Raw genomic sequence first — 21141 nt, 5'->3', positions numbered from 1 at the left:
ATAAAGGAATATGCTACTGTAATAACATGGGGAGGAAATAGAAGAAGAGCAAATTGGAGGGGAGAAAGGAGAGGGAGGGGAGAGAAATCCCAATACCTACAAAACTGTGTCACAGAAAAGAATAACCACGATAAAAGAGAGAAAACTCTCAAAGGTCATCATATTGTACTTTTATTACCTATGAAATTTAAATTTCCATTCCATTTCTGTGTAGTCAGGCATAGAAAAAGTTAAGGACACATGTTCTTAAAATACTGATTTCCAAACGTTTACTCAAAAAACTCATAAATCAAAATGTGCCTCACTGGGGGCTTGATCTGTCAAGTTAAACCACAGAACCACCTGGAGAGAGCACAATCCAGGAGTGAGAGTGACCTGGGAAGGAAACAGTGGGCTCCTCCCTCTTGCATTACCACTCCTCCCCCCTCAGGAGGGCACAAAAACTAGGACAGGGGCTGGGGTGGCTAGACAGACATCCAACAACATCCGTGAAGGCTGGACAGTTGAGATGGTTAGATGGAACAAGGTTACAATACCCATTGACATGTACGAGAGCAGAAGGGAATGTGGGACAGACTGGACTAGTCTGCTGCACATACTGGCAAATACGGGTAAGGGGCGGGCCTGGTGAGGGTTATTGTGGGTTGCTCCAACTAGGCTGCAGCCCACACTGGTTTGTGCGAGAGCCAAGTGTGTGCTGGGCAGAGCCAGGCTGGACTGCAACACCCATTCGTTACAGTGGAAGACATGGATGGAAACAGAACCAACCCAGCAACTGCAACCACTAGCTGATCGGAGCTATGGACTGTGCCGGGCCCTGTACTTGCTACAACACACAAGAACCTGGACTGGGAATACCTCAAAGTTTCTTTGGGGATCTCCCCAATCGAAATGCCGGACTCAGAACCCTAACCAAGATAAGACAAAACAAGTCAATCAACCACCTCAGCTATTTGTCGGCAGCGAAATACTGGACAAATGGAGACTCTATGAGGGACTATGTCAGTCAATGGATTCTTCACCGACCTCATTGTGCTTGGAGTGGCAAGATTGGTAGCAATTCATAAAAGTTGAACTATCAAAACCACTTGAGCGAGTATCTCAGAGACTAAGACTGAACCTCGCTGGAGGGAGTGGCAAAACTGACTTGCGAATGAAGAACCGGGTACAGACACAATCAGTAAAATCAACCTGTGGGTCAGCGGCTAACACAGCTGAGAAATCTGCCCTAAGGAGAAAAATCCGCTAACCAGAAATGCAATGACCAAGAGCAAAAGAGGAATCACAGGCATAATGAATATTATTGATACCTCTCTGTGCAAAAGCCTTTGTCAACCACAGAGTTAACCTGCTTAACAACGAAGAGCACATACAGGAGTTCAAGGAATGTAAGGAATGTGTTGTACAGGAAATAGCAGCAATGAATCAAATGGAAGCTAATACATTAGAACTTAACAGGGCAGATTAAAAATTCAAGGCTTTTGATATTTCTGTTTCTATTCCCATTTCTTAAGAATGTTTTTTCTTATTAATTTCTTCAGTGTCACATAAGTCATACTGTAGTATCATTTTCTTCAAGAAGTTTCTGACTTTCTTTTTCATTTTACAATGGTCATTCAGAGGCATGTTATTTAACTCCATTGTAAATTTTCTATTTTTCTTCCTTTTCCTGATTTTGTTTTATGGCTTTTAAAGTAATTGTATAGTAACTGTGCAATAGAGACTATCATACCTAGATGTGATGATACAATGCACTATTCATCTTTACATCCAGATCAAAGATGGACTACAAATGAAATTGCTAACTATATCTTGACAACATGATACTGGACTCTCTGCCATTGTCCATACTTACAAAGTCAGGATACACTTAAAAAGCAGAATGATGGTCTTAGGACTGTTTATGAAGGACTATACTATTGTAATTATATAAAGGAAACCAGTGGGGGAATGGAAAAAAGGGAAAGTAAATTTCAGAGCCCATAAGACTGTATCATTCACTATTTTGAAAATAAAGTTAAATTTAAAAACAAAAGGGTTTCAGCAGAGACAACTTGCAAGCAAGCCACAAAATTCCAACAGCTAAAAGCAATCATAAACTATGAACCAAAGAAGCATGCAGCCATAGCTGGATAAGGAAAACACAAATGAAGACTCTATAGCAACGTGGCATCTTCCAAATCTGACATAAACTCCAGAGACACATCAGCCAAATCCAGAATTCAAGAATAACCCCGTTCCCTCTCTGTCGCCATACTCCTAACACATGACTTTCACAGGGTTAGGAGACTGTAAAATGGGAGAAAAGGTGTGGAAACCAAAGGCTAGGAAAAAACAAAAGCAAGCCTTTCTTGTCTGTCTATAGAAGGTCCCTGCAGAGGAGAAATTCAAACTTAACTCGGGTTAAATGTTTGATTATTTTATGATATAAGCTACCTTTAATTATAGATATAGCTATATTTGAATCTTAAAATAACCATTTTTTTCAAAAAGGTGAAAGTGCATGGACCTGCCTGGATTTTCATTTATGGGAGGAAATCATTGACTGCGTTCATAAGTATCACAACGAAGGTGAAAGACAAAAAGCCCTGCCTTTTCCAGCTGGCTCTTGTGGCTGATGTTGAGGCTGCAGTGTCAGGATGGTTTTTAGTAGTGGAAGATATAATACGGCTGCTCTTGGCAGTGAGCACCTGTCATGTCAAAGCTTTGACAAACATCTGTGCATAGAAAGCTGAGTCCACTCACCTCTGTCCACCAGATGTGACATCTAAAATTTCACCAGGTGTTTGCACAAACACATGTTGCCTAGGGAACATTTTCTAAAGGAATTTGTTCATACCCAGGATGCTCAGGGTCATAGCAAGTGTATGCGAATTACTGCATCATCATCAATGCTAACGTTAATGAAATGTTGACAAAAAGAACAGTTTGAAGGAATTCATACACAACTCTAAAAATATGACATATCTCTTCTTTCTTCTCCTTCCTTCTCTTTATTGCTTTCTTTCGTTCTGCCTTTCTTCCTTTTTTATTTTTATATTTTTTAGTTTACATTTAAAAAGTCAAAAGCTTAATGCTCCAAGAAACAGAGTTCATCAAGGAAACAGAACAAGACCATGGATCAGCAGAAATGTAGATAGCACCTATCAACAATAATCAAATGGAACTCCAGGCACACAACGATCGTTCAACTTACTGCATTTGAGTGAAATGTCAAATCTTAGAAATAAGGGATCTTTGATTTTCAATCAATTGAAAACTTTATTTTAGTAAAGAGAATCAGTTTAGGAAGATGTCAAGTCATATTCACCTAAATTTATGACTGTATTTTTCCAAACCGTTGATATATTAATAAAGAAAAATTAATTTGTAATAAAATTTTATTATAAATTTCCATCATTAACTGAATATAAAATTAGTTGGAAAGATATAAAGCATGACAAAAGAAAGGTTTCTTAATTAAGTGGTTCAAGTGAGTTTCATATCTCGGGGTTCATTATTGCTTTATGATACAGTTCCATACACTCTGGGATTTCCCTTCCTACTCCTCAGGTTTCCTCCCACCTCCATCGATTTCCCCTCTAGTATTACAATGGGTTGTCCTTCATGAACAGGTGTAAGTTCATCATTAACCTCAATGCTTTTCACTCGTCTCCCCTTCACTCTGCAAGCAATGGGGACCACTGATGTTCTTAATCAGAAGACAAGCATCTCCTTCCTTTCTCTTCCCAGGACTGGCTCTGTGCAATGTACTCATCCCCATATGCAGATTCTGACATCTAAAATAGAGAGTCTTCAAGGGATTGTGGGGCAACAAATTCCTCCTGCATTAAATACTGAAACCAAGTTTCTTGGGAAAAAAGGAACTCCTCTATTATTTTTACTTTATAGGAATATTATAATACTAGTAAACTGCAAAGACATGAATTAGATAGTCTTGTGGAAGATGAACTTTAAAAAAAAATGTTTAAAATACAGCAGCATAATTCAAAATAACCTCCAGAGGACAGGAGTGCAGTTGAGAACTATGGTGGCAAGTGACAAAGAACACTGCGGGGAGCCATGCTCCAGGCTCAAAAGGAGGGGCCGCTCACAGCGAAGTAGTGTGCCTTTAAAACGCTGTAATAGTCAATATAACTGCAAGTAAATGTCTCAGAAACTCAGGCTGGACTGCCTCATCTCAATATTTTGTGAATTTTGTGGAATTTGCAGATGGCATCTATATTAACATGCTGTTATAAATTGTCAATGTACAGCAGATTCCAACGCGTGACGTCTTCAAGATCAGACATCTACACTGATACAAGTTAAACTTTTCTTATTTTAAAAAAATATATATTCTGTTTTTATTACAAAGGCAGATTTACAGAGAGGACGAAGATCTTTTATCTGCAGGTTCACTCCTTAAGTGGCTACAAAGGCTGAAGCTGAGCCAATCTGAAACCAGGTGCCAGGAGCTTTTTCTGGGTCTCCTATGAAGGTGCAGAGTCCCAAGACTTTGGGCCATCCTCCACTGCTTTCCCAGGCCACAAGCAGGAGCTGGATAAGAAGTGAATCAGTTGGGGGCCCGGCGCGGTGACGCACACAAGTGGTTAAGTCCTCGCCTTGCACGCTCGGGATCCCATATGGGTGCCAGTTCTATCCCGGCAGCCCCGCTTCCCTTCCAGCTCCCTGCCTGTGGCCTGGGAAAGCAGTCGAGGAGGGCCCAAAGCTTTGGGACCCTGCACCCACGGGGGAGACCCAGAAGAGGCTCCTGGCTTCGGATCGGCATAGTATACGCCGTGCGCTCACTTGGGGAGTGAATCACGGACAGAAGATCTTCCTCTCTGCCTCTCCTCTCTGTATATCCGCCTTTCCAATAAAAAAAATAATAATAAAAATAAATCTTTAAAAAAAAAAAGAAGTGGATCAGTCGGAACACAAATTCGTAGACACCCATATGGGATCAAGGCACCTTCATGCTAGGCTGAAAGCCAGACTTTTCATTGAACTTAAATTAGTTACCTTGTACATTACAAATGGTTCACATTTAAAGAATAATACCATATCAAGTTTCAGACATTTAATACTCATCTAGAAATATTTATGCAGCATCTTCAGCTAAAGAATTGCATTGGGTACCAAGACACAATTAAAAGACAGAAATGGACTCTGCTCTGATTTAGTTTAACCTGAGATTCTGAAAGTAAGCAAAAAAAATTTTATGAAACTCTAAAACATACTACAAAAGCAAACTTTCAAGTGCCATGTACACATGCAGGAAGAACTAATCCATATTAATGGAAGAATCAGAGTAAGGGCAACTTCTGGGAGGAAGCAACATTCAAATGAGCAAAAGCTTTCAGATGTAACATTTACAAAAACAAAAATACAAATAGAAAAATCCTACTTTTGATCAGATAGGAGCGACATACACAAATCGCGTGGGTGATAAGAAATGTGCATTAGAAAAATCGAGTCAATATGAAGTGGCGAAAGTGAAGTGAAAGAGAACTTTGGTAGTGACACTGCTTTGCCATTCATTGGGAAGTTTCAAGCAAATGTGTTCCATGGTTAGAATCACAGATGTGAAAAAAAGAGGACTTCGTTTTGATGTGGAAGATAAAAAGAACAAGAGGAGGAAATGGGAACTGTGAGCAGAACTCTGAACAAATCAAAGCGGAGAGGATAATGACTCAGACGAGGTAGTGACATTTGGAGGGGGAAGGAAGAAGAAAGGGACAGACTCAAAAAGCAGCCGAGGGGCTGCCGGAATGGGGGATGATTGAAGTGGGCGTGCCTCTCACTGATTGCCTGCATGGCTGCAGAGGATGCTGCAGGAGGCACAGGTTGAAGACAGCGAGGACCGATTGATGGTGGCTCCAGGAAGAGTACGGTGTGGGCTTTGCCAGCAAACTTCAGAAAGTCTAACTGCTGAAATGGATTCCTTGATTGTGGTTGTATGTACAGAACTCACAGAGGCATGGTGCCGCAGGGGATTGCTTTCACGTTATTTTTCATCTTTTTGTATGTATTCATCTGAAAAAGTCCCTCGGTCTTCAGTGAAGTTTATCCATTTTCTTTATTTTTCAAATGAGAAATAAAATTAGTGCACAACACACTTTCGGTGCACAGTGTGATATTTTAATATGCTGCATTAATACGTTATCAATTGCCCAAATCAAACTAACATGTCAACGACCTCACATACATATTTTGCGGTGAGAAGACTTAAAATCTGTTCATAATCTTTCTCAGATGTTTTCAATGTATTGTTATTGATAGTAATCACCATGCTTTTTTTTAATGAAGTGATATAACAAATAATCACAATAGCACAGGAACACTAAAGATACGAAAAATTTGAAACAATTCAAATTGCCAAGGATTTCAGGATGTTATAACACATTGTTTAGAAAAAATCTGTTAGATGTCTTTGTTCTAACTGAATTTTGTTTCCTTTGGATAATGATAGCTCAATCTGCTCCTACCCTTGGGCTCCCATAATGATGCTAGTACTGTTTCCTTGCATTGTTACAAATTTTATTCACTTTATTATTGTTTATTTAAAATGTCAAAGAGAAGAAACAGTGACCAATGGAAGGAAATTCCACATTTATGTGTAACTGTGTGTTACTTCTATTTCTATCTGGATGGTTACAGAAAGGCAATGAAATACTATGCAATGATCAGCTCTTAATGACAGATGGCACAACACACAGTGGGAGTGGGGAAGCCAGAAACACCAGTTTGGCCAGGACACAAATCCTAACGTCCTGCTTTTTCCTACTTCCCAAATTCATATACCTCCCTGCAATTCCACTGATTCTATTTTGTTCTATGTCGCCAGCTTCCTCCTTGTGTTTGCCTTGTTCTCTCTGCTGCCAAGACATCCTGTAATCGCTAACCTGCTACACACGTGACTGCCTGAGATGACCCCTCCCACTCCTACATGGGAGTCATGGCTGAAGGAGGCAAGGATTGCAGAACCTCACCAAGTGTGAGAGCCCCGTCTCCCCTCTGACTCTCTTCCTCCCATGTGCTGACTGTGTTGTGGTTTGCCTAAGTAAAGGAAGGACTAAAACAGACTAAAGGAAGGAGAGAAAGCTAAGTGAGTTTCCTAATGGAAGCCGTGGACAATACTACTATATTTGTAGTCTTGTTGGATCTTATGGGACCGAAAAAGTATTCAGGGTTCAGACTAAGAGACTCCTTGGGAAGCAGCTCCGAAGAGGTCACGTGGGGGTACCACTCAGATCAGGGGCGGGTACATGCAGTGACTCTGAAAGAAGACTTGAAAGTACAAAATTGTGAGACCTACAGTGAGATTTGATGAAAGCCCAGTTCTATTATATCAGCTCAGTCTTCAGTAGCCTTAGAGTGAAAATATAGTCAGTAATCTCAGATGAGTGCTATCTGCCCGATACACTGTTTCGCTGTGTAAATTCAGATATAGTAAGACACTGTCCCTGCCATCAGAGTCTTTGTGGACACGTGGTTGCCTTGCATGCGTGCGGATACCATATGGGCATCAGTTCACATCCTAGCTGCTGCACTTCTCATACAGCTTGCTGTTCATTGCCTGGGAAAACAGTAGAAGATAGCCCAAAGCTTTGGGACCCTGCACCCATATGGGAGATGCAGAAGAAGCTGTTGGCTCCTGGCTTCAGGTCAATTCAGCTCTGATCGTTGTGGTCACTTGGGCAGTGAACCAGTGGATGGAAGATTTTTTTTTCTGTTTCTCCTTCTTTCTATAGAATCTGAATTTCCAGTTAAAATAAAGGATTCTTTAAAAATAAACAAAGAAAAGATATAGGTTTGGGCCCGGCATTGAGGCCGAGTATGTGATGCTTCTGCATGCTAGCCTGGCAACCCATGCAACTACCAGCACACGCCCTAACTGTGCAGCTTCCAACCCAACTCCTTGCTAAAGTTCCGGGGAAATCGTCAGAAGATGGCCCACGCACATAGGCCTCTGTCACCCATGTGGGAAATCAGGATTGAGTTCCAGGCTCTGGCTGCAGCATGATCCAGCTACGACTGTACTGCTGTGGCCTACCGTGGCGTACACCAGCAAGTGGAAGACCCCGTTGCTTCTCACCCTCTCTCTTTCTTGTCTTTTTAATTCTGCCTTCCAAACAGATAAGCAAAATCTTATTTTTCTCTCTTTTTTTTTTTCTTTGAGAGTAGAGCTTGACAAGAAAGTGCTCGAAAAAGAACACTGAGAACAGGGTGTTTTCTAGTAATGTGACTAAACTGATTTAAGAAAGTTCACTAAGGATTAGCACATTTTTATCATGCATTTCAAGTACAGCCATCAATCAAAACCATGATTTGACCATATAAGTGCATGCGTGATTATCAATAAGTAGTAGTTAATAAAGCACAAAGTACACACAACCTGTGAGACTTACTGTTAAGGATACTAAGTACAATAGGACCAAAAAATGACCAACACACTGATCATTCTGCAAGTGACAGAAACAGCATTCAGATGCAAAACATCTGTGGGGTTGGTACAAGAAATAATTCTCCCCACATCGTAAAACAAAAAATGGGAAAGCATAAATTGAGACTAACAGAAGGAATATTCTACTTAAAGCCTGTTTTCACCTTCCTGAGCTAACATCTCTTTATTTCATGTGAACTGAAAAGCTTTCAAGATCACAATGCATGGCCTCAGCTTTGTCTAACTGCCACCTGCTTGGGCCTGGAATAACAACGTTAAATTATCGTTAGTCTTTAAGAAAACTATTTTATGGCCTTTGTCAATTTGGTAAGGATTGATTTCTGTGGAATGAGATAGCACTATCTGTAAATCCAGGTAAATGGTCTTAGATAAGCTGTAAAATACTTCACCACAGAGTGTTCCAGCAAGAGTGAGGCCGGTGCTGTGCCCTCCTCTCTGTGAAACTTCCTATCTTAAGAACATCAGTTTGGAGACACAGTAAAAGTTCATCAGATTTTACTAACTCCTACTTGGCTGATAAAAAAAAAATACATAAATGGAATTTGTGGTGTATTCTAATCCTTTTTCTAAGGATTCACCTTGTGCAAAACCTAGCTCATTATGGAAAACTTGGCATCACAGGTGCTGTGCAAAAGTCCAGAGGACGAAACAGAAACTCATCTCTTTGGAGAATCCCTGTCCCAGAGACAGAACTCCTGGACTTTAATTTGGGAAAGGCATGGTCAGTTCATTAGATTTTAGTTGATAAAATGTGGTGTCTATTTAATACTAATATATCTCAATTTAATAATAATATAATTAGACAGCAAAAGAGTAAGTTGAATTATTAATCTGTGGCATCATTTTTCCTTTCTTTAGTTAATTAGAAGTAAATTTTGGCTTAGCAAGTAAAAGGCTTTCCCTTTGCTCTAAGGAAAAATAGGATTTTTTAATGAGTAAAAAGAGGAATCAGTATTTTTTATACTTGTAACAGACTTTCTTCTTTTAGAAGAAGTTGTTTTTACAGCCAAAAAGATGAACTTGGAAAGAGACTAGAAGAAGTTCCAGGTCACTCTACCCAAATGGTGGAGAAATAAAAGTACTGCACTCAGAGGAGCTGTGCTCACAGCTCACTTCCTCCTTCAGAGTATGGGTGGGTTCCCAGTCAAAAGGAACCTACGGAACCTTAACCTCCATGCAGACTACCTGAGCATTGAGATGCCTTTATCTTCATGCTGAAATATTGCACGATTCACCGAACACACTTTGGAACCCCATCCCAGGACAAGAAAGATTGCCAGACAAGTAACCCCAGCAGTGAGTGGCCCTTGGTTGAACTGGAAAACAAGAATGCAACTTCCCCTCTAGTAACAACCAAGAGCATCGTAATGACCAACATTTACAGAGCACTGACCATGCTCTCAGGCTTGGTACTGTTAAATACATTATACTCATTGCATCATTAAACCCATCTTAATCTTTTCACTACCCAGCTCAAGAGCTGTACTCTCCTACATCCCAGACAAAATGAAACTGCATGTTTAAAAATCCAATTCTGATATTCCATGCCTGATATAAATGTTGTTTCTTTATAGTTGTCACTTCAATATCATGGGAGGAGATGGCAGAAAATACTTAACAGGTTGTTTATCTTCTGCAATTCAGAAAAACAAAGACTGTACCTGTAATGTTAGAGATCCAAATATCAAAATTCCTAAAATTTGCTTCATTTTTCTTGATGATATACAGTTTTGGCATTCAAGTGCAATTTAGTTTTCTTATGTCATGACCGGATGTAAAGAGCTAGGTCAGTAATCCCAAGAGCGTCTTTTCATACAAGTGTGGTTTTTTTTTTTCCTCCATCTCTAGGTTAAAACATAGTAAAAGACTATTCAGATGCATTGCCTTGCCCATCTGTTTCTCCTGACTTTATAGTCTCTTGAATCATAACATTTTTTTATTTATTTGAAAGTCAGAGTTTCAGAGATACAGAGGGATAGACTGAAAGAGAGAGACAGATCTTCCATCCAGTGGTTCATTCCCCAAACAGCCACAATGACTGGTGTTGGGCTGAAGCCAAGAATCAGGGACTTCTGTTTCTTCCACATGGGTGCAGGGGCCCAAGCACTTGGGCCATCCTGCTGCTTTCCCAAGAGCATTACCAGCAAGCTGGATAGGAGGAAGTGGAAAAACTGTTGTCCATATGGGATGCCGGCACAGCAGGCTTTGGCTTAATGTGCACACCTCAACACAGGCTCCTAGACTCATTTATTAAATCCTTCTCCATACATTCTCCTAAAAGAAGAACATATTTCTGCCTTTTTTGGCAGCCATTTGTCAAAGATGATTTTGTTCCCCTTCATTCCTCAGTGGGAGATTGACTTGACTATAATTAATAAGTAAGATGAGTTGTATAAAGATGAGAAATTAATAATGCCAGGATGGGCAAAACCCTAAGCCATGTTCTAATTTTTGGGTATTTCTCTCAATTGATCCCAAAGGAGGGAAGAAAAGATTTATATGCTGGGCTAACTTTTCCTCTCTGAACAATGGTATAGCACTGCAAAATAAAATATCAAGTGATTGTATGTGTTATAAGAATGTTTGGAAATTGTGACTGACCAATATAACATATTAACAATACAAAGTAGTTATATTTAAAATGCATTGATTCATAAGATTTTTATTGAATTACCACTCCAATTCAGGGCAACAATACATTAGGATAAGAAATCAGACATAATTCCTACAAGGAGCTTGGAAGGTCCTAAGAGAAACCTACAGTAGTTACAACCTGGGAATCCAGATTTTAAGCCCTCCTTTAAGCTTTCAAGGCTCTGATCACTCAACTCCTTTGCAAATTTGTTTAAAATGAAGACAAAACCTCAGCTGCATATACATAGATTACATTGGATTTAAGAACCAAAGGAGCAAACACAAAATTATATAATCTTAGGGCTGTGCTCTGGTGTAGTGAGTAAAGCCACTGCCTGTGATGCCAGCTTCCCATATGGGAGTATTGGCTTTGCCTGCTCCACTTTCAATCCAAAGCTCTCTCCTAATATTCCTGAGAAAGAAGTGGAAGATGGCCCAAGGGCTTATGTCCTTGTACCTATGTGGGAGAACAGGGTGAAGCTCCTGTATCCTGGCTTTAGCTTGGTCCAGTCCCAGGCATCTGGTCATTTGGGTAGTGAATCAGTGAATGGAACATTTCTCCCTCTTTCTGTTTGACTTTCGAATAGGTATATATAAATCATAAAGTTAGTATGAAAAAATGAGCTTGTTGTATTGCTGGAAATGAATCAAAAAATCAAGGTCATCAGCCTAGAAAGTAGGAATCAGAATATGATGAATGTTAGGAAGTTAATTCAAAACTATAGCTAGCAATCAGAAAAAAATTAAACTTTGGAAGGAGAAAGTGTTGGACCGATTTTATCTTCCTGTGTTTTGCTGAATTCCAAACTCTTCTTTGTATTTTGGCATAGCCTTAAAGGATTTAATTAACTTCTCCAAACTTACCTTGGCTCATACATACTAAAGTCTCATCATTTCCTGGGAAGAAATAATTTCTGCATCTGCCTATGCAGCTGTGCTCAGAAAATCATTGAACCTTAAAGAAAACCAACCAAAGCCATGATCTATGTAAAACAAAACCAGTCTTCTAACAAATCTTTGCCCACAAAAACGTTTAAAATGGGTATTTTATATGTAAAGGTGCACCATGGTTTAATGCTGATACTTACTTGTTCATTAAAAGTATTGTTAAACTTCTTCCTCTTGTCAGCTTCCTACTTAGTTATAGCATGCAAGAATGTTTTGATTGCATAATGATTTACAAATGCAATAAAATGCTATCTTGAAAATATTCTGCCCTCACACTTATTACTGCTCCCTAAAGGTCCTGAATAAACTTTATCAGTGAACATTTGCTCCTGTTGCAATTTGGCAAATAAGAAACTTGAGCTAAAAGCGAAACTTTAATAAAGCCAAGTTTAAAATTGCTGTGCTTCATTCTATGCAAACATGACATTTAAATTAATAGCATCTATCTCCGTCCGTTAGGACACATAATTTGAAAAACCACAGATGGCGTGTATTCATTTCCGCCTTTCTTCTTTTTCTGACTCAAACATGTTGTTATTGGAAATTTAAGTGTGTCCTTGCAGTTGTACTCCATCACCATTATGTGCAAGTTAGAAACGAGCATGGTTTTGGTACAGCCATTTACATTTGTAAGAAGCTATCAAGAATAGAAAGAGGAGACATTATCTTTACTCCATAAGGAAACAACACATTCAGTGCTATTCTCCTCTAAACCAGTTAAAATCATAAAAGGGAAGCATATGTAGCATGTTGCCCAACCACATCAAAAAGTATCTTATCATCTGGGACATTTTATATGCTTGGAGCAAGAGAAATAATGCCTAGGAATAATATCACACCCTATGCTTCACCTACCTGAGCTTCAAACACATAGGTCATATGACTGCAGGCCCACAAAATAGTAATTCCTATCATGTCCAATGCCAATCTGTGGGGTTTATGAGCACCTCCTGCTGTGCTCAATGACTCCCACATCTGTCAGGTGTTCTACATAACAGCCATAGGGAAATCTCCCTACAGACCGTGAGTCGGGCAGCAGGTTGTGTCTCCAACCTTGTCGATCTGCTGATGGATGAGTTCAGCATTCTAATGAAGAAGACTTTAGACATGTTTGTTTTTTGCCAATCTTCAAACCACTTTAGGAGGCACAGGAGCTAGGTGAGTAAGATCATTTGGAAAGGACAATTCTCCTGAATGACACAAAGCGTGGGAGTTTCAAGCTACCCTAGAGAGATGGTCTCGTGCCCATTCATAATCCATGCTTTATAAGCCTCACTTAACAGATTAATTTTGGTTACTTAAAACAAATCAATTCCAAACAATTTGCAAAGCTACCATATACGTCTGAGGAGCTTTATTTACTGTTAGCTTTACATTTGATATAGTACAATATCTACAATTAAATAGTTAGCAGACATGTTATTTAGCAAATTATATTTTTAGCTGTTAATGATTAACTCACATGGAGTTTTTTGGTTAGAGTTGCATTTTTAATGTAATAAATCCAACCCCTTTTCTCATGACCTACTACATTCTAACTTAAAAAGCTGTATGGTGATTGAATTGCTTTTGGGAACAATATTATAGCAGATATACATTCTACTTTATATCAACTATTAACCTGAAATATTTAAATTTACTTCCTATCTTACACAAAGGTGTGAGTCCTACCCACAGTAACAATGCTGCAATGAGGATTCATACCTTGTAAAATGACATTCAATGCTTTAAAACTTTTAGTAATTTAGAATTGAGTTTAGAGTTGAATTTACAACAAATTCCACTCCAAATAAAACCACACACACTTAATAAAGAATAATGAAATGAACAAAGCTAATGAAGATTTTGAGATCTGTTATAAATTACAAACCAATCTCTACTTAAAATGTTGCACAATTCAGGAACAAATAACATTTAGGAAAACTCAAAAATAATGTTTTGTTTTTTTTTTGCAACAAGGCAACTACCATTTCATACCATTTCAGTTACCAACCTACAAAACTGCAAGCTTTTTTGTAAGTCTATAGCATTTACAATTAAATAAGGAGTTTTGATTGCAGTGATTTGGCCATACAGCATAAATGGAAATGCTACTATCACCGAGAATTGTTACAGACATTAATCATTAATTACAAAAAGGGATCTCTGAGTCACTGGGAAAAGTATATATAGTAAACTAGAGACAGCCCTTTCATTATCATTTTAAAATTTCTAAATCTCTAATCAGATTTGATTTTGCCCATTGTTCAATTAATGACTCAAATGGTAGCATACATATTCACTTATGTCAGGAAACTGTATATCATCAAAAACTTTAGTTTCTAAACTTTTTTACTGATTATTCATACACACACACATACACACAATCGCACCTTCCCAAGGTATTGCAACACCCTTTTATATCCTGTGTATAGAAGCAGGACATATCTGGTTCTTCTATTTGGTACCAGTGGTAGAAATGTGAAGAACTTGACCAACGATTCATAAAAAACACTGTCCATGGGACAACAATACATGAAATATTACTAACTCATTATCAGAAAATACAATTAGCACAACTTATTATTCTCCAGCATGATGATGAAAGGGAGAGACAACAGCAAATATTGGAAAGGATTTGAAGAAACTGAAACTTTCTTACATTTCTGGTGGGAGTATATATTAATATAACCACCATTAAAAATAAACTTTAGATCTCTTATATGCATGCCTGTGAGTCATCTAATTTCTCTTACACCTATAAATATGTCCAGCATATATATGTGCACAAACATGTATTTAACAAAAACAAAACATATGCTCACCAGAAGTCACATGCAATATTACTCCAAAATACTCTTTTGAAGTAATTTTTTAAAAATTTGTTTTGAAGAAAAAATTAGAAATCCATATGGAGTTTTCACAATTTCCATTTTCTAAATTCATCAATTTCTAGGAACCCCAAAACATTTATTGACTTCAAAATATTTTTTACCAAATTGAGCTTGAGATAGCTACATTTTCTGTGAAATTTTTAAATTATTTTCCTACCTACAATAAAGCTTAACATTAATTTTCCATATATTGAACACCCCAATAAATAGCTGCACAATATATATATTTTTTTTTCCAAATGCCCATGGAACACAGTGGGCCCCCAAAGAGAAATTTCTTTAAATGAGAGAACAAACTCTGTACTTGAAATAACCATTCATCAAAACCTAAATATATGCTAAGTACTAGGGTAGGAGCCCCAGAAAGCACAATGTTCAATAAAAGCAAGCCTTTGTTTCTAAGAACTTTAAAGGAAACAAAAACGTATCACCATTACTCTGTACATTAGAAACACCCACTACTTCAACAACAGAGCTAGGACAATGGTTGTGTTAGTAAAACATGCAGAGTATATAAACTAGTGACACTTACTCTTCTCTCTTTGCTCAAGTTTAAATAATTTTAAGTCAAGGGTTGAAAGCTCCCCAGGCAGCTATAGCACAACACAGTGTTCTACACAAGGGTGGATTTTTCTTCTGATTTGTTTTCTACTGTGCCACTAAAATCTAAACCTGTCTTTGACATAGATCAGATTGTTGACATTTTTTTTAATGAATCAACATAAGCAGTGAAACTCGATTATCTATAGAAAGTACCATTCGTTTTATGAAGGACAAACTTTTATTGTAATTACTGGAAAAAGTGGAGGTAAACATTCGAGGCTAGGAAGACGATAACATTTAAAATAAATCATGAAAAATAAAAAAGATGCAAGTCATTGAGTGATGAAAGGAAGGTGATCATTAACCCCAATGATTAAGATGCAGGTAAGCAATCCAGTGAAGGTTGCGGGGACACTGGACATGTATATAAGGCTACATTTAAATAAGGTGAATAAGAGGACCTAAATATCAAGCCTGGGAGTTTTAACCTTATTCTCTCAGTGTTCAGAAGCTGTGTTCAATTTTTAACCATTAAAGTGAAAATTGAATCCTTGCAGAATTCACTTGACAGGAATGAAAACCAATAATAGGGAAAATGCTATGGACAAGAACATCCGTCAAAAAAATGATTATGTTTCAAAGCTTTTAGCCGCCAACTATAAAATTGTAAAAATCAGAGAATAACAATAGTTTTCATTATGGAAGATAGAGGAAAGCAAAGCATAATAGCAATGGATATCAATAATGTGAGATTGGTAAAGGGCCACCTGCTCCCCAGAAAAGGCAAGGAAGAGATGAGAAAGCATAGTGTAACACAGTATCTGCTTGTGTACTCTGCAAGAAACAGTCTCCGCTCAGGAGCACACAATCCACCAGGATGCACGTGTTATGGAAGGAGTTGAAAGGGAAGGCGAAATTCTAATACTACAGCCCTAAGACTTGTCTGTCTGAATCCCAAGCAAATGGAAGGATTAATCTGTTCTGCTTTCTGCAATCACCAGGAAGAAACCAGAGGAACCAAAGCAGCAGAGTATTACAACAGAAATAAAATATTAATCTAGCTACATCTGGACATAAAACTGTTACCAAAAAAGGTGGGATTAGAGAGGAAAACTCAATTTATTTTGGGATGTAAGCATTGGTTTATAATACTGACAAAATGCTAAATAATTCCGAGCAGGGTATCATACTATTCGTTTTTTGTTAGAAATTCCTACAGTCTTGTACTATTGTTTTTCTAAGATTCACTGATATTATTTTAAGCAGAAATGTTTGAATGTGGCATGGTTCTATCAGATATAACGGACTGTGTGTGCTTGATTGCAAGTCTAGACTTCGCACAGGAAATATTAGGAAGGGTTTCTTCCTCAACCAGCATTTAGAAATAGGATAGTGACATAAAATGCACGTATTATATGTTGGTCTCTTTACGTTTGTAGCCATAATCAACAAAATTTTAATTAAAATCTAATTGATAGGTCCCAGCACGGTGGCCTAGCGGCTAAAGTTCTCACCTTGAATGCACCAGGATCCCATATGGATGCCGATTCTAATCCCAGAAGCCCTGCTTCTCATCCAGCTGCCTGCTTGTGTCCCGGGAAAGCAGGAGAGGTGGGGCCAAAGCCTTGGGACTCTGAGCCTGGGTGGGATACCAGGAAGAAGCACCTGGCTCCTGGCTTTGGATTGGCTCAGTTCCGGCTGTTGTGGTCAGTTGGGGAATGAGTCATCGGATGGAAGATCTTCCCTGTCTCTCCTCCTCTCTGTATAGCTGACTTTGCAATACAAATTTTAAAAATTTAAATAAAAACTGATTGTTGCGTATATTACTAGAGAACTACTTGGGACTACATGTTTTCCAAAATTTTACGTTTTTTGCTGGCTGAAGAAATGAATAAGCTCAATGACTTTTTCATTTTAAACTCACGTAAGACATTTTGAATTCCAGTATTTTAACTGAACACTTGAACTGTAGGCTAAAAACAAAAGGATGCAAGAATGTTCATTGAAATAATCGGGTATGATGATATAAATACAGCCTGATTCAAAATTAACTGATAATTATTAAAATGATTTAGGAAGTGCTTTAACTGTATAACATTATTCCTCAATTTGAAATTTCCATAAAAGTTCTCAGAAATTAACAACAACGGGCCATCATTCCTGTTATGTGTACTCTTGATATTTCAGTATCTTCATTCTAGTCACTTCAAAAGTTACCTCTTCCGTTTATTTCCAAGAGTTTGTTTTCCATCCTTGACTTTACCCTAAAAGTAATAAAAACTTGGGATCTACTAATCTTGCCGTTTGTGGTCCTTGGGCTTCTCATCCCATTTTTGAGTCTCTCACTGTTGATACAAAAAAGAGTAATTTTTTGAACACCTCAGGAGAGATTTTCAGATATTCCAATTTTACTGTTACTCTTTCAGAAGAAGAAACTTAGAAATGTATTCCTGGTCACAAAGCAATTTGCTGTAAAACTCAGCCTAGCAATCTAAAGCCTCACAGTGCTGTCAATAAATTCTAAGCACTGGGCGGTCTCCTCGACTGAGACTAAACCAGGACTATCCCTGCACTGAAATGAATTATAATACACAGGTCAATACTTTTCCAGGTTGGTCATCTTTTTTCCAAGTTCCTAAGTAGTCAGGCAGTAATTTATATGATTCACCACAAATTTAAATTAAAAGCCTTTTTAGAAATAACTAGAAATCTCATGGATCCATGTAGCAAATTGGTCATAGTTTCCTGACTCACATCAGTCATAATGAGTAATGCCTGGCACATCACCAACACGGACGCTGGATGAATAACCAAAGCCAAGGAGCCAGGGCGGTAAGTTGCAGGAATTAATGAGATTGGTGTTGTCATATTCTTGAAAACAGTGAATTTGTTCTGATTATTTTTAGAGTCCATTTGGGGGAGTATTTCCTGTTCTGATAGCTATAATCATCCTGTAATGAATAAGTGGCCAAACATCGAGTGTGTAAATTAAGCTTTGACTAAAATATGTATATTTCAGGACTGATTCCAAGGTTGTTTCATTAAAATAGACTTCCATGTGGAACAAAATGTCAGTGCACTACCCTGAAGAAAATGTTGAGATAAATCTTTTGATTTTTACATTTTGCCTTAATGCATAAATTGAAGGACAGAAAGTTATTATTTCAGTTTCCTTTATTTTTAGTTATTATTTATAACCTCGTTCTTTGCGTAAAAAAAGAGAACAACAGAGAGAATCTGTTTCTGCACTTGCATAGGCCTGGGCTACTTTCAACAACAGCAGGCAACATTCAAGTCAACTACAGGCCATCCAACAAGGCCCTGAATTTATCACTTCACTGTTTTAGATCAGAGCTTTTTAAGGGCGCTTGCTACATGAGCTTTTGGTGTCAGCTTTTATTGTATCTGCTACACACCTTTGCTGGCTTGAATAACCAGACAGTGTGGGTACACCAGCAGAGGGAATCTTAGAGAAATTACATTTCTACCCCTCATAATGATACTACATATAATGACATTTTAATTTGTGTATATTTTCTGCATTCATGTATTCACACCAAACTACCTATATGGAAAAATCTGCATATCTCTTATTAATACATAGTTCCCTTCCAAATATTGGAGTCAAGTTTGGATTGGCTTTTATTTATTCTGATTATTTTTAAATTGCTTATTATTTTCAGTTACGTGATTAATAGAAAGAAATTTTTTACTGTGTAAAATAGGCCCAGATTTAGCAATGCATTCTGTTGCCAATTTTCTAATACAGCCAGGTTAAAACACACAGTTTTATCACTCTAGCATCATTTATCATTTATCATTTATCATTTATCACTCTAGCATCATTCTTAGCAGTGTTGCAAGGTTCCTGATATGCCTCCTTTTGACTTATGGCACTGTCCGTAAATCCGGAAGAAAAAAAACACAATTTGACTTTTATAAAAAGCTGACGATTGTACTAGTCCACTGAGTATTATCCGTTAGTTAAGGCTGTGATAAGTCTCCCAGATTTTTATCATATTAGCATGTTTAGTTTTTATAAAAATTTACAGTTTCTTCTGAAATTAAATAAGTCTGTTTTACTGAGCAAGGCAAAGGATTGAGATTCTTACTAATTGTGGAAGAAAATTCTTTCTCAAAAGTGTCAGGTGACTCAAAGGTCTCACATAATTCTTTTTTTGAAAAAAGATGCATTTTGTTTATTTGAAAGGTAAGAGTTACAAAAGTAGAGGGAGAGACAGAGAAATAGAGGTATTCCATCTGCTATTTCACGCCTCAAATGAGCACAACATTCATGGATGGACCAGTGATGGAAAACCAGGAGGAGCATCTTCTAGGTCTTCCACATGACTTTGGGAGCCCAAGCATTTCCAGGCACATGAACAGGGTGTTGGGTCAGAAATCTAGTACTGGTTCTGGGCCTTGGGGTTGGGGGCAGATGGCAGCTCCCCACAGTGTGGCGGCCGTGGGGGTGGGGAGCTGCCCCTGCTGGACCGGATCCAAAGCTGGTGACTCAGCAGGCCAAAACCACTGCCAAAAGGCAGTGACTGAGTCCTTGGTATTGGGTAGCCAAAGCACCAAATGGTGCCAGGCTCTACCTGCTGGCCGCCCAGCAGTGAGCTCTGCGGTTTTTATGCTATGAAATTGCTGCTTAGGGACACCCATGAATAAGACCAGCTTAAGTGTACGTTAGAGATGAATTCTGGGTGATTTCCAGTTACAGGATCCTGAAACTTTTGGGCAACGTGGGGACTGAAATCTGATGGTTTGGAGGGGAGTGTCCATAAGATCTATTTGGGCCAGACTGAATCACCAGCCAAATTAGGAATCCTGAGATAGGCTATCGGCATAGAGCATCACTGAAGCTCTTGCCACACACCAGTCCACACCAAAGCTGTTGATGGGGGCCTGTCTTGCAGAGCAACATTACTTGACTGGATGGTAGAATAGTGGACTGGTAACATTCGGCAGGGTCAAGACACTAACCAGCATGTGAGAGAACTTGGCCCGGGTGCAAACTCTGTGGGGGAAGTATGAGACTAACCCTGTGGAAATACAAGGTTAGCTTGTGAGCTGGGGTGGCGAGGAGCTAAGCTAGGAGTGACCACGGCACCCGCCATCACTTACAGGTAAAGCAACCAATGGCAATCTGGGCAGGTCAAGGCAGCGCCACCAGAAGGTGCATCCTAAAACAGGATGTGGGGTGGGCCGAGCTGAAACTGGAAGGGGGAGGACTGGGCAGGGCCAAGCAAACTTCAATTCACAAAAAACAGCAGAAATCAGGATGGAGCACATGTCATTCCAACCTAGGCTCTTACACCAAGTGGTCTGCAGCAGATAAGGATAATATGCCACAGCTTTGAAGGCAAAGGCTGAGACAGGTGAGGGGAACACCTGTGGGCCTCATGTGAGCTAGATCGGGGAAGGGCCATATTGGGCTGACTGTTCTGACTGGTGCTAGCAAAATTAGAGTGGGTGAGGGTTGGTTAGGATTTGCCACATCATCAGATGGCAGAGACTGGCACCACGGGCAAATTCTGTTAAGTTAAATACCAGAACCACCTGGAGAGTGGGCACCTCCCTCATGGGTAACCACTCCCACTGGAAAGCACGAAAACCAGGTCAGGGGCAGCAGTGGCTAGACAGAAAGGCACCTGCCAGTATGTGTGTGGGCTGGACAGTAGGAACATTGGG

This window comes from Ochotona curzoniae, unplaced genomic scaffold (assembly GCF_017591425.1).
Source record: "Ochotona curzoniae isolate NIBS_2020 unplaced genomic scaffold, NIBS_Ocur_1.0 scaffold_4701, whole genome shotgun sequence".
In the NCBI taxonomy this organism is placed as follows: domain Eukaryota; kingdom Metazoa; phylum Chordata; class Mammalia; order Lagomorpha; family Ochotonidae; genus Ochotona; species Ochotona curzoniae.
Note: the sequence above shows the minus strand (reverse complement) of the source record.